Source organism: Vicugna pacos, unplaced genomic scaffold, assembly GCF_048564905.1.
Source record: "Vicugna pacos unplaced genomic scaffold, VicPac4 scaffold_20, whole genome shotgun sequence".
NCBI lineage: Eukaryota > Metazoa > Chordata > Mammalia > Artiodactyla > Camelidae > Vicugna > Vicugna pacos.
Window position 1 is genome coordinate 18,082,516 of NW_027328741.1, and position 14,870 is coordinate 18,097,385.

A 14,870-nucleotide genomic window follows, 5' to 3' on the forward strand; every position below is an offset into this window, starting at 1 on the left:
GGATTAAAAATATAAATATTTGATCAATCTAAATAATGGCTTTTGAAAGATAAATAATGTTGGTACAGTTTAACCAGACACATGACCAAAAAAGAGAGTTACAGATAAATAAGCTGAGAAATAAATGAGGAGTTAGAGCTTATATCAAAGAAATACAAAGCATCATAAGATGATACAACAAATTATATGCCAATAAAATGGAAACCCTAGAAGAAATGGACAAATTCTTAGAAAGACTTAATCTCCAGAATGGAATGATAAATAAAATATGAACAGATTATCACTAATGAAATTGAATAAGTATTTAAACAAAATCTCCCAAGAAACAAAATTCCAGGCCTAACAGCTTCACAGGTGATTTCTCCCAAACATTTAAAGAAGAGCTATCATCTATATTTCTCAGAGAATTCCAAAAATTTCGAGAGGAAGGGAGGCTTTCTACCGGACATTTCTGTATCACATTGCTACTACAGCTGGAACAAATACCTCAAAAAATTACAGGTTAAATACTACTGATAAGCATAGATGCAAAAATCCCCACTAAATTGTTAGCAAATCAAACAATACATTAAGAAGATTATACATTATGATTAAGTCCACTTTATTCCAGGGATGCAAAAGTGATTGAATACCCAAAAATTAATCAGTATGATACACCACACAAACAACCTGAAGAATAAAAATTATATGGTCACCTCAATAGACTCATAAAGTGTTTTGACAAATTCAGTATCTATTTAAGATTATATTTCTCTTCAAAGTGGGCATGAGGAAACATACCTCAACACAGTTACGGTCTTATATGACAAGAACTCATCTAACATGGCACTCACTGATTAAAAGCTGAAAGCATTTCCAATAAGAGCAGGAGGAAGACAAGAATGCTGACTCTTACCACTATTATTCAGTATAGTATGGAAATTCTAGCCATAGCTATCCAAAATAAAAGTAAATAAAATTTAGCTAATTAAGAAAAGGAGTAAAAGTATCTGTTTGAAGATGACATACTTTAAACAGAAATCCTAAAAAGAGTGCCACAATACTACTAGGGCTTATCAATGCATTTGGTAAAATTTTCAAATGTAAAATTAACTTACAGAAATCTTGCATTTCTACACACTAACAAGAAGCTAAATGATACAGAAAGTGAGGGAACTGTCTCATTTACAGTTGCATTACAAAAAAAATCAAAAAATGTATCCAACCAAGGAGGTAAAAGACCTGTACTCAGAAAATTATAAAATATTTATAACAGAAATTGAAGGTAATGCAAACAGATGAAAGGATATAGTGTGTTCATAGATGAGGAAAAATATAGTTTTTAAATGACAGCATAAGCCAAGAAAATGCACAAATTAAATTCAGTGCCTATCAAAATACCAAGGGCATTTTCAGACACTTAAAATAAATAATTCTAAAATTTACATGTAAACACAGAAGAATTGAAATCACTAAAAAAAAGAAAGAAAAGAATACAAACAGACTGAAAACAGAAACAACTTTAACAAAGAACAAAGAGGATATATCACTGTCCCTCATTTTAAACTATATTACAAAGCTACAGTAATGAAAAGAATATGGTAGTGGCACAGAACAAACAGAATAATAGAACACAAAAATGCCTGAAATTGGAAACAGACACTTATGGTTATTTAGCCCATTACAAAAAATGAATATACAGTGGGGGAAAGGAAACCAACAGGCACATGAAACCGATCAACATCACTAACCATCAGAAAAATGCAAGTCCAAAAACCAATGAGATTTTATGTCACTCCTGTCAGAATGACTATTATCAAAAAGAAAGATAACAAACGTAAATATTGGTGAGGATTTAAGAAAAACAACCCTGATGCACTGCTGGAGTGAATGGAAATATATGCTGCCACTGTGGAAAGCAACATGGAGATTTATCTAAAAATAAAAAATGAAATATAATTCTACATTTAAATATCTGGATACTAATTCCAAGAAAATAAAGATACTAATTAGAAGAGATTAATTCAACCATATATTCACTGCAGCATTATTCACAAAAGACAGGATATACAAGCAAATTAATTGCTCAATAGATGATGGATAAAGAAGATAAGAGTTTATAAAATATGTATCTATCCATTTAACTACAGATTTACATATATATATATATATATATATATATATATATATATATATATATATATATACACACACACATAAAAATACAATGGGTTATTATTCAACTCCAAATAGATTAAGTTTTTGTCATTTGCAGAAAATGGGTAGACCAAGAGTGTAATATGCTAAGTGAAATAAGTCAGAAAGAGAATTACAAATACTGAATGATGTTATTCACATTTGGAATTTTAAACAAATGGACTTAACAACACAGAAAAGGAGTTATACATATAGAAAGAAAGAGTTTGTTCACAAGAAGGAGGGAAATGGGGTAAGGAAAAGAAAAAGTTGAGGAAAATTAAGAGAGAAATTTTTCCAGTTGCAAATTAAATGAAACACGGACAAGAAATATACTGTATGGGGAATAGTCAATAACTATGAAATATCTTTAAATAGCAACAAATCATAACTACATATATTCTGGAGAACAGTTTGAAATGTATTAAAAATAGTGAACAGTATGTTGTGTAGGGGAAACTAACGCAGTGTTATAGATTAAAGTACACTTCAAAAACAAACAAACATGCTTACGGTAAATGAAAATAGATTTCTAATTAACAAAGGCAGGGGTTGGAAAAGGAGAATTTGATTAATGCACTCAAAAGCTACAAACCTCCAGCCGTAAAATAATCGTGTTCTAGGGATGTCCCATATTAACTTGAAAATTACAAGCAATACTGATTTATGATCAATATAAATGTTGTTAAGAGAGTAGACCATAAGATTTCACATCACAACCAAAGACAAATTATATTTCTTTAAAATTGTATCTAAATGAGATAATGAATTCTCCCTAAAGTTGCTATGAAATTTATTACATGATAGTTGTATATCAAATCACTATCCTGTGCACCTAAACTTACACAATTTTTTATGCCAATTATATCTCAATAAAAGCAGAAGGAAAAATGGAAATTCAATGGTAATTTTTCCCATGTCATTTCTCATGTTCGTATTTGCAGCAAGTAAACTTATGTCATGATATACTTATCCTAGATAATGATACTAATAAATAGGTGATTCTAATAAGTTATAAATAAAGATAGTAATAAAATTAGTGTTTTACTATGCCTAAACTTTCTTCATTTTAACAGCCCACTGCTTCTGTAGGCATCAAAATTTCAATTTGTGTATTCATCTGAGATTAGGGAATGGATACAAATTTTAAACTGGATGCTCTTGCTGTGAGTGATAAAGTTCACTGTCTCTGACCGATGGTCTCATCTCCCCGACAGCATCTGTAAGAAATGAACATGCTAGGTTGCTAAAAATCTCAGCATGGTTAAATCTCAGAACTCCTACAATTCTTAACTGTTTTGCAATGGGAATGCAATACTGACAAAGACTTGATTTTGGATAACAATGTGGTGTTTTCTCATGGTTGCATTACGGAATGTGAGGATAATCCCTGAGATCCACAACAAATATTCTTGCTCAAGTGCTGGGCAAAGAAGTGTAAAACTTCTGCATTATTAGGACTGAGGACTGCTTTCAAAATGATGACTATGCTCACTCTATTCCAGGTAGTCCAAGGGAAGAAAAGTTATTGCAATTTCTGTGTGAACGGGAATAATTCAGTGGTTGAGACTCTACAAAGTATTCAACGTGTGTTCAAAGCCAAAATATGTTGTGTAAACAATGAGAATTAAAAGAAAAAAAGTTAGACATAAGCTTAAATTAAAAAGGTGATACAGTCCTGTGCTGGGCTCTGGGGACTGGAGAATATGTATGCCTCAATCCCATTCAAGGGTTCAGAGGCATGGCCCTAACATCAGCTCGGGATTCAATGAGCAGATAACAATTAGTATACTGGGAGAAATATAACCTACCTCTCCCTGATCGGAAGAAAATCTGGTGGCTCAATGAAAGTCTTAATTCAGAGAGATTCTGACAGATGCAGAGGAAAAATTCACTGATGACTCAACTAAGACAAACTTAGTTACTGCTTAACAATCCATCTTCACACACACACACACAGTGTTTGAGAGATTTGTAGTATTTTGTGGGAAGAATTCAATGGGCAGAGCTCAGAGAATAGATTTCATAGCAACAGCAAACTTTTGTACTTTGATCAAAACTCTAATTTTCCCAGGTAGAAAACTACAGATGGACAAACAAACAATATTCTTCTTTACGATATCTAATTTTGAATGTATACTGTAGCTTTTAACTTATCAGTATAGAACCTTGTTAAGATGATCACGGTAAGACCCACTGTCTTATAAGTGAGCTGGAAACTAGCTGCTCAACCAGCCCATCTGAACCCCAGACGACTAATGTAAGCAACAACATAGCCACCATCAGAGATCAGCAGACAAACTTAAAAGCTTGATGTATCTGTTGTAGGAAGAACCACGGCTGTCCTGACACAGTTCTCCAGCTGCAAGTGGTCTCTATTGTTCTCTTGGTATAGGTCATATTGGTGAGATGTTGCTAGAGTTCACCCTGGCCCATTTGCCCATTCTCCAGAATATCAAAAGCTTTCTTCACAACAGGTGACAAATTTTCAGTACACAATTCTGCCATTCTAGACTTATCAGCTGACACTGGCTGCATCATCGTGAGTAGAAGTCTTAGGGTCCCTGACCTTACCTACAATTTTCCAGTAATTCAGGGCATTTCACATTCTGAAAATGCTTCGTGTTTTTTTTTAAATTAATGGGAAAGAGTCAAAGACTTCCATGAATATTTTAAATATCCTAATATCTGCAGAAATTTGGTATTCTTGCAGTTGGACAAATTTTTAATTCTATTACCCTCACCTCCTTCTAGTCCATACATTTTACATCGCAATTTGATTACTGAATACCACCACCCCATCCAAGGGTCTAGTACATCTTAGAAATTTCCCGTGTGAAGGTAAGAAGGGGCAAATGTTATGTGGGGTATATAAACCTACATTAAATGTTTGCAATGGCACTGTCTCTTCTGGAAAAAGCTCTGATTCTAAGAAGTAAATTAATTTGGAGTCAGTATAGTTATTGGTATGGGGAAGAGAATCAGCTATTTTGGGATGGGTGGGTGATGAAAAGACAGGAAAATATCCAGAAAATGAGAAAGGAATGATTTAGACTTATGGAAGTATGAATTGAGAAGACAATGATACTTTGTCTTCTGTACCTACCTCCAATTACAGTCTTGAGTGACTAGTCCTTGCGCTGTGAAAAGAGCTAGTTTGTGGTATAGAGTAAAGACCATAACGAAATAGTTTGAAAACCATGACAGTTTTGATCTTTCAGGAAAGTAGATTTTGCTTAAAGTCAACATGTATTTTTCATTCACTAAATACTAAAATGCATCCTGTGGCATGTGCTGTGCTTACTGTGCTGGTATCCAAGGCCGACAAGGAAAGCGGGATAGACATAAAACATCTGGAGGAGGTGGTTTCTGTGCTGAGAGGAGGATAGTCTAAGTAGGTAAAAGGAGGACACCCAACGTCCAAGGATGAGCTGGAATAAAACTGTTGAGTTTGGAGCTAACATTGTTGAGAAACATTTGGCTGGATATATATCCAGATACAGTGAAACATAAAGATATGCCAAGGTAGTCAGATGCCAGATTTATAAAGAAATGACTAAACTAAATTGAGTTAATTTTGTGTGATTAGAGTTGGAAATGCATTAAATGCCATCCTGAGAACGTAAGCTTTTCTTTGGCTGGAAGATAATAGCAACATAAATTATTAACTAGAAAATATAGTGTAGACTGTTGAGGGCAGGAAATGAAAGCACCAACTGGAATGCTTTGAGAACAGCACAAAGAAGACCATAGATAAATTACTACTTAAATTCTACCACATGCTGAATGTGCCATCTGAGACTACATCATGTGACCTTTTTGATTCCAGGGATGACATATTAGAGAACATGATCCCTGGGTGGTTCCTGCATGTATCTCCTGTTCCAAACTATCCTAACTTAACACATTTAATACTTTCCAGGAAGAACCAAAAACCACTTATTACTTTTCCCTCTCTCCATGTTTTATTATTTTTCCAAATTCTTCCATTTTTTTCTTCTTCCTTACAAGAAATTATTTAAATTTACTCCCATATTGTTCCATCAAAAGATTTTATCAATCAAATATCTCTTTTTTTTAAATGGCAAGTTAGTCTCCTGTTTAAATCTTAACTCTATTAAGAAATATTAAGGAAAATACAGGTACACATCTATGTTTATTGTTCAAATAAGAAAATAGCAGATAGTTGTCGACATTTGCCAACATCATTTATAATTTTTGTTTCCTACATAATCTGGTAGTTCTCTGGTAGATCAGTTGTAATTAGGATGACATTCATAAACTGAAGATGGCTGATGAGTTGGCCTTGAAAGAGAGTTAGCTGATGTATCAGCTATCACTGGCACTGGAAAGCGTGGGTTGCACCCTGGTTGAAGTTTAGGAAAACGACCTTCATTTGCAGATATGTTGTGATATGTATTTGGAAAAGTAGAAGGCTCCAGCATCAGTCCATAATAATTGCCCTGTATGGGAGATAAGATACTCTACTGAGAAATAGAAGTTGTAGTTTAAATGGAGTTCACAACACGGCCATTTGTTTCATTGTAACTGCTTTGAGAGTGCCAGTGGAGAGTGGTCAACTTATTTAGAATAGCTCGTTGACCCACTGCAATTTGTTTTGGTGGTCTGACATTGATGATGGAGGAGAAAAATCACCTCTGATCGGGGTAGTTGTATCACCAATTATGTGGCTAGTAGAGGGCTTTCTTTTTAGAAATTTGCAGAAGGTAATCATGGACTTTCTCCAATAGTGTCAGCCACAAATCCAGAATTATTATTATCCACATTATACCCTGCTTTAAAGTGCTGCTCTTTGAAGTCTTCAGCCAATGAAGACACCAGAGAGGCATTTTTAATCCCAACTCTTCTTTTTATTCTCACTAAAAGCTGGGGACAGCCTCGTTTAAAATTTGGATTATGATAAAAGTGCAGCTACAACCAAAGGAGAAACATTTTAGTAATATTTATACCAAAATACAAGACTACAATAAGCCTAAAGTATAAAACCTGATTCCACGTTTACTATGTAAGGATAATATCATCAAAATATGAACATTGCTAACAATATTTTGAAGTTCCTTATTTGGAAAATACACATTTAAATATTATAGTCATCAAATTTAAATGTTAGCATTTGCGGTAACGGTGAATGACACTTTTGAAAAGCAGCTTTATTACCTTTATATGGATTTCTGGAATGATTCATAGTTGTAAGCAAAGTTTCTCATAATCTTGAATACTTAAGTCACTGTCCTCATTTTTTAGAATAAATAAAGAATTTTAGACTTAATAGTTTAATACAATTTTCAAAATCTTGCTTTACTTTTATATTACCATTGATTGATGTGCAAAATAAAATTTTATATATAAGTTACCAAGTGGTAACTAAAATTTTTTATATCTTTCTTAATACAGACACTTCTTTTTCTTCTGCTGGAAAGTCAGCTAGACAAGCACACATTTGAAAATTCTGCCTCACTTTCCTAAACCCATAAAAGTTAAGCTGTCTAAGTAAACTTTTCATGCTTCCAGTTTCAAATATTCTGAAAGGGGCCTTTCTTTCCAAAACTTCCTTCTTCAAGACATCTTCATCAATCACTACGGAAGACCCCATGATCACCCCACCAGATGGATTTAAATTGGTCACTCCAATCTATTTTCCAGAGTTTTCTTGGAAATGTCAGAGAACGAAAATCATTATCTTCTTCTGGTTCAGAGACACAATATGTGTAACATGGTGTTTTTATCAAGGATTCTTCAGACAAAGTCTGAAAGCATTTTCTTCAATCATAAAACTCATGTCCAAATCCCCAGAGAATGTTTGATCACACAATAGAGATCTACTGGAGTTTCCTGAGCCACTTGGTCCATCTTTATGAGACACATCTTGAATTTCTGAAGAAACATGTGCCATCTCAAATAACTTTTTCTACAGCTCCTTTTCTAATCTGCATGATTTTGACAACTGCAGTTTCATATGCTGCTTTGGCAGGCCTGCACAGATAAACTGCTAGGCCTTCAAAATGGTTCTCAACCTGAGTAGCTGTGACATCACAAAACGACTGGTATCCTAGCAACTCAAGTGTAACATTCAGCCAGTGTTTACTTGTCATTCATCCAGTTAAAATGAAACATATATGATCCTTATTTTTAAAGTGTGATTTGCAAATATTATCCCAACAAAATCTTTTTAAATAATTTAATTTTGGGGTCTATGAAATAAAACCAATCTCCATCCTTTTGTATTAAAATTTATACCAGATTTGTGAACAGAGTATAAATATTGCACAAAATATATAGAATAATTTTAAAGTTTTGGAATTTAAAGTGAAATTCGTGTAAAACATGTACAGAGAATATATATCTATTTCTATATCATTTGTAATTAAAGTGAAACATAATTTGATTAGGAAATTGAAATACGTATTTATCTGTGTACTATATAAGAAGTAATTCAATATTCAAAACATGAGCAGATTAAATGTCAGTTTATTTGTTTTGTATATAAATAAATGTTTAATAATTATGAAATAAAATAAGATAAAATAATGCATCAAATTAAGAAATCCCATAAGGCGGAATTTTTGTTTTAAATTGTAATTCATTTCTATAAGTAAAACAAATTTAATTTAATAATCTACTCTAAAATTACATAAGAGAAAATCTTATTGTATATTTACAAATGTTTATTTTTGCCATTCTTTCAATCAGAGGTTTTTCATTCCCTAGAAGCAATAAATTTTCTTTATATCTTTATAATCCATTCACTTGTGTCTTCTGTTAAGTGTTCCAAAATGATGTTGATAAGTACAATTATGCACAAGATCCTGGGTTCAATAAGCAGTGTCTCCATTAAGGGTCAAACAAACAAACAATCAAAAAACAAAGAAATAACACTATATGTGATTTGGGGTGGAAAAGGCCAGGTAATGCATTTTTGGAAGGAATATGTATCTCAGTCCTGAAACAGTTGACATTGTTAGTAAAATACGGCATTTTAAGGCAAGTGTTTTGTTCACTAAATGTAAATAATAGCTATGTTCTGTATCAGTAAACTGTAGTAAATCCAGTTCTACCAAAATTATATTCTTTATTTAAAAATAAATTCCATTAAACATAAGCCAAATTCAAAATGAGGGATAAATTTTTTAAATAAATAAATGTAAACTCAAGCTGTAATGTAAATTTTTCTTTCAGTATGTGAACATTCCATTCTAAATAAACACTAGCAACCTGAATTCATTACATATTACAAGTATTATAAACTATAGTTTAGAGGGATTTAGTCCTGATTCATAAATATTACTTATCAAATTCAAATCAATATATGTGATACAATCCCTTAAATAGCAGAGAATTCAAAAACATCAATCTCAAAAATTGTAGGAAATTTATTGACCGATCTGATCTTTACATTTTATAAAAATATTCTTAACAAATTCACTTTTAATACATTTCAACTAAACATAATAAAAGTCATATATGAAAAGCCCATGACTAACATCAAGTTCAATGTTAACATACAGGAAACTTTTCCTCTGGTCCACTAATAAGAAAAGGTAGCCCATTCTCACAAGTACTAAATTACACTATTTGAAGACCTAGCCAGAACAACTAGTCAAGAAAAAAATATAAAAGGCATATAACTTGTAAAAAAGCAGTAAAATTTTTAGAAATGGCATAATTATGCATAGATAGAAAACTCCATAGACTCCTCCAGTGACTGTTAGAAATAATGAACAAACTTAATAAACTTGCAGAATACAAAATCAATATACAAATATCCGTTGCATTTTTATATATTAAGAACAAATTATCAGCAAGAGAAATTAGGATAACAATTGTGTATATATTTATACCAAAAAGAATAAACTAGGAATACATTTGATAAGTGAAATAAAAGATCTAAATATAGATCTATAAATTACAGGTGCAAGAAATAAAAGTAAACCAAATAAATAGAAAGATATTCTCTGCTTATGGATTGTAAACAATGTGAGGATCTATTCTAATCAATCTTTTATATGTTCAATCTCCCTTGCACTAATTATTGAGGAGAATGTCTATTTTCATTTTATACTCTTGCTTCCTTTTTCATGGGTTAATTGATCATAGGTGTGAGGGATTATATCTGGTTGCTCTATCCTCTTCTATTGATTGGTGTCTGTTTTTGAGCTAGTTTCATGTTGTTTAAATTACTAAAGCTTTGTTGGACTGTTTAACTTCAGAGAACTATACACTATTAGATTTAATACACTTTTTCAAGATTATTTTTGCAACTCATGGTCTATGTGGTTACATAAAGATTTTGAAATTACCTGTTCTATTAAATGGAAAAATCTCATGGTTACTTTGACATGAAACACACTAAATGTAGATTGCTTTGTGTAGTATGTTTGTTTCAACCACATTGTATCACATCATTAACATAAGAGAAATTTTCATTTCTTTGGATCAGTTTTAATTTCCTTCATCAATGTTTTCTATTATTTAACGTATGGGTTTTCTCCTTATTTCCTAACTTCATTTCTATGTATTCTATTCATATATATGTAATTATATATATTATATTTGTAAACATGTTTCCTACACAAATACAACAGTCAGAAGACAGTGGCATGACATATTCAAAGTTCTGAAGGAAAGAAAGCTGTAATCTAAGATAATTTATCAAGCAAGGCTATTCTTTAGAATAGAAGGAGAGATAAATAACTTCCACTAAAGCAAGTACTAAAAGAATTTAGCAACAGAAAAAGAAATAATGTAAATCGACTCTAAAAAAAAAGAAGCAGGATTCTATAGAAAGGAGAAAGGCATAATTAGAAAGGCAATAGCTACAATGTCTTACAATAGAATAAACATGATGTTGCAGTACAGTACATCAAAAATTTTAAGAGTCAGTGAGTGAAACAGGACAATACAGAGTATTTTCTTCTTGTTTCTGTTCTCTATAGGAGGGGTTAGAATTTCTATTCTTATCAGTTAAAAGAAAAAGATATAGTAATGTGTCAATATACATACAAGACAGGGTGGCCATAAGTCAAAACTTACAATGAAGTAACAAAGCCAAAAAGAAACCAAGATAATAAAAGAAAACTTATCAAGCAACAGAAAGAAAATGAAATGAACAAAAAGGAAATACCAAATCAACTGGAAAATGAAGTTCAAAATGGAAATAAACACCAGTCTATCAATAATTATCATAAATGTTAATGGACTTAGTGCTTCAATCAAAAGATATATATTGTCAGATGGGATAATATAATGAGACCCTACATTATGAAGCATAAAAGAGTCCCACATTTGTAAGAGGAACACAAATTAATTGAAACTCAGAAGATGGAAAATATATTGCATGCAACTGGACATGACAAGAAAGCAGGACTAGCAGTACTGACTTCACACAAAATAGACTTTACAAGAAAGGTCATAGAGAAAGATAAACAAGGACATGAAATAATGATTAAAGGAGCAATAAAAAATGAGGGTATTAAACTCATTAATATATATGTACTCAATATAGGAGCACCTAAATACATATAGCAAATACTAATAGATGAAAAGGGAGAAATGGATGGGAACACAATCACATTCGGAGACTATATCTCCCCTTTACCATCACTAGACTGGTGTTTCAGGCAGAAAATTATTAAGAGAAGAAAGATACAAAAAGATACGATAAAATAATTAGAGTTGGTGATATTTTCAAAACAGTACTCTTCCCCAAAACAGAATATACATTCTTTTCCAGTTCACCTGGAATATTTTCTAGAAAAGATTATGTCCTCAGGCACAGAAGAAGCCTCAACAAATTTAAGAAAATAAAACTAATTTGAAGCAACTTTTCTGAGTATAATACTATGAAAATAGTAATCCTTCACAGAAAAACATTGTGAAAAAATGACAGCATGAAAATTAAACACCATGGTACTATAACAAGTAGGGGAGGTGAAGATGTAAAAGAATAAATTAAAAAATATCTTCAGAAATATGTCAAAATACTACACAAAATCTATTGAATACATTTAAAGCAGGCTTAAGAGGTAAGTTTATTGTGACAACACTCCTCAAAGTAGAAGAGCAATTTCAAATAACTAATCAAAGGTTCTATGTACACTAATCATGAAAAGAAGAGCAAACAAAACCAAAACTCAGCAGAAAGAGAGAAATAAGAATGATCAAGGAAGAAAGAATTGAAATACACATTAAAAAATAGAAAAAAAACAATCAAAGTCTTGTTTGAAATAGTAAACATAATTGACAAAACTCTGGACAGGCTCACCAACAAGAAAAGAGAGAGAACACAAATAATATAAGAAATGAAAATGGAGAAACTAAAAAGAGTACAACAAATTTGCATATTATCATAAGTGAATAACATGAGCAACAGTATGGAAACAAAATGGATAACCAGGAATAAATGGAGAAGTTTTTGAAAACATTCAGCCCACCAATATTGCATCAAGAAGAAATTAACCATTTGAACAGTCAGATCACCAGAAATTGAATAGAATTATCAATAAAATAAAAAATATCTGCAAACAAAATTGAAACCCAACTAGCTTCACTGGGGAATTATACCAAACATACAGAGAAAAATACATACCAGTCCTCCTCAAACTCTTCCAAAAGATTGATATGGAAAGAGTACACCCAAACTCACACTGTGAGGCCAACATCAACCTGATACAAAAACCAGACAAAGACACTACCCCAAGAGAAAACTATAGTCCAGTATCATTGATAAATATAGATGTAAATGTCCTTAAGAAAGTATTAACAAACAGAATCCAACAGCATGTAAAAAAAGATTATGCACCATGGTAATGTTACTTCATTCCAGGAAAACAAGGATGGATTAACTTATGCAAATAAATCAATTGTAATACACCATATCAATAACTGAGAGGACAAAATAACACATGATCATCTCAGTATATGCAGAAATAACATTTGAGAAAAATTAACACCTATTTGCAGTAAAAGTTCTTGTAACAGTGTGCATAGAGGGACCATATCTCAACATAATGAAAGCTATTTATGACAAACATATAGCCAGCAAAATACTCAATGGTGAAAAACTGAAACCCTTCCCACAAAAACCTGAGACAAGACAAGGTTGCCCATTCTCACAATTTCAATACAATATAGTCTTGGAATTCCTAGCCACAATGATCAGGCAAGGAAAATATATAAAAGGATTCAGACTGGAATAGAAGAGGTAAAATTGTCATGATAGGAAGACATGACACTATATATAGAAAACTGTAAAAGCTTCACAAAATATTACTTAGGCTGAAAAAGGAACTGGGCATGGTACCCAGAGCAATGTAAAAAAACCAATTACATTTCTTTACACTACCATTGAATCAACAGGAAAACAAATTATAGAGACAACCGCTTTTATAACTGCACCCAAAGCAAAAAAATGCTTAAGAAAAATTCTGACCAAGGAGGTGATGAAATATACATGGAGAACTAGAAAACATTGATTGAGGAAATCAAAAAAGAATGAAGAATAGGAAAGATGCCCAATGGTCTCGTAATGGAAGAAACAAAATTGTTAAAATGGTCATATTGCCCAAGGCAATCCACAGACTTAATGTGATTTCCTATCAAATTATGCCAAAATTTTCTTTTTGGGACTGAAACAACTGATTCTAAGATTTACATAGAGTCATAAAAGATCCATAATTTCCAAAGCAATATTAATGAAAAAGAAAGAGGCTGGAGGAATAAACTACCTGTTCTCCATACACTATTGCAGAGCCACAATGAACAAAATGACAAGATATTCATACAGAAAGAGGCATATGGACCAAAAGAACAGAATAGAAGGCCTAGGAATAAATTTACAGGCCTACGTTCTATTAATCTTTGACAGAGTAGCCAGGAATATGACAGAGAAAAGACCGTCTCTTCACCAACTGGTTTTGGGAATCTGGATAGCAGCATGCAGAGCAATGGAGTTAGAACACTCCTTCACTCCATACACAAGAATAAACTCAAAATGGCTTGAAGACTTAAATGTAAGGCAAGACACAGTAAATCTCCTAGAAGAAAATATTGGCAAAACACTTTGAAATAAATCTCAGGAATGATCTCTTAGAACAGACTACCCAGGTAATGAATGTAAGAATAAAATTAATAAATGGGACCTAATAAAACTTATAAGCTTTTGCACAGCAAAGGGAACCATAAACAAAGCAAAATGACAACCTGCAGTATTAAAGAAAATATGTAGAATTGTGCAACTGACAAAGGCTTAATTTCCAAAATATAAAGAGTTCATACAAACTAATAATAATACTTAATAAAAACAAGAAACCCAAATTGAAAATGGGCAGAAGCCCTGAACAAGCAATTCTCCAATAGAGACATACAAATGCCACATAGATATATGAAAAAAAAATTGCTCACTATCATTATCAGAGAAGGGCAATTCGAAACTCTAATGAAGTATCACCTCACAATAGTCACAATGGTCATCATTCAAAATTCCACAAACATTAAATCCTGGGGTATCTGTGGAGAAAGATGACCCTCTTTCACTGTTGGAAAGAATGTAGTTTGGTGCAGTCATTGCGAAAACCAGGGTGGGGATTCCTCAAAAGAATAAAAATAGGCTTAACATACGATCCAGCAATCACACTTCTGGGTATAAACCAAAGTGAACCCAAATTCAAAAAGACACC

At 32.2% G+C, this 14,870-nt stretch overlaps 1 long non-coding RNA gene across 1 annotated transcript in view; it reads right to left on the reverse strand.

The window, feature by feature from the left end:
* Positions 1–6,318: 6,318 nt before the first annotated feature.
* Positions 6,319–14,870, reverse strand: part of LOC140693825 (uncharacterized) — a 36,639-nt gene continuing 28,087 nt past the window's right edge. The window contains exon 4 of the long non-coding RNA XR_012069526.1: positions 6,319–6,638. This is a non-coding gene — a long non-coding RNA (uncharacterized lncRNA). The remainder of the gene's footprint in view (positions 6,639–14,870) is intronic.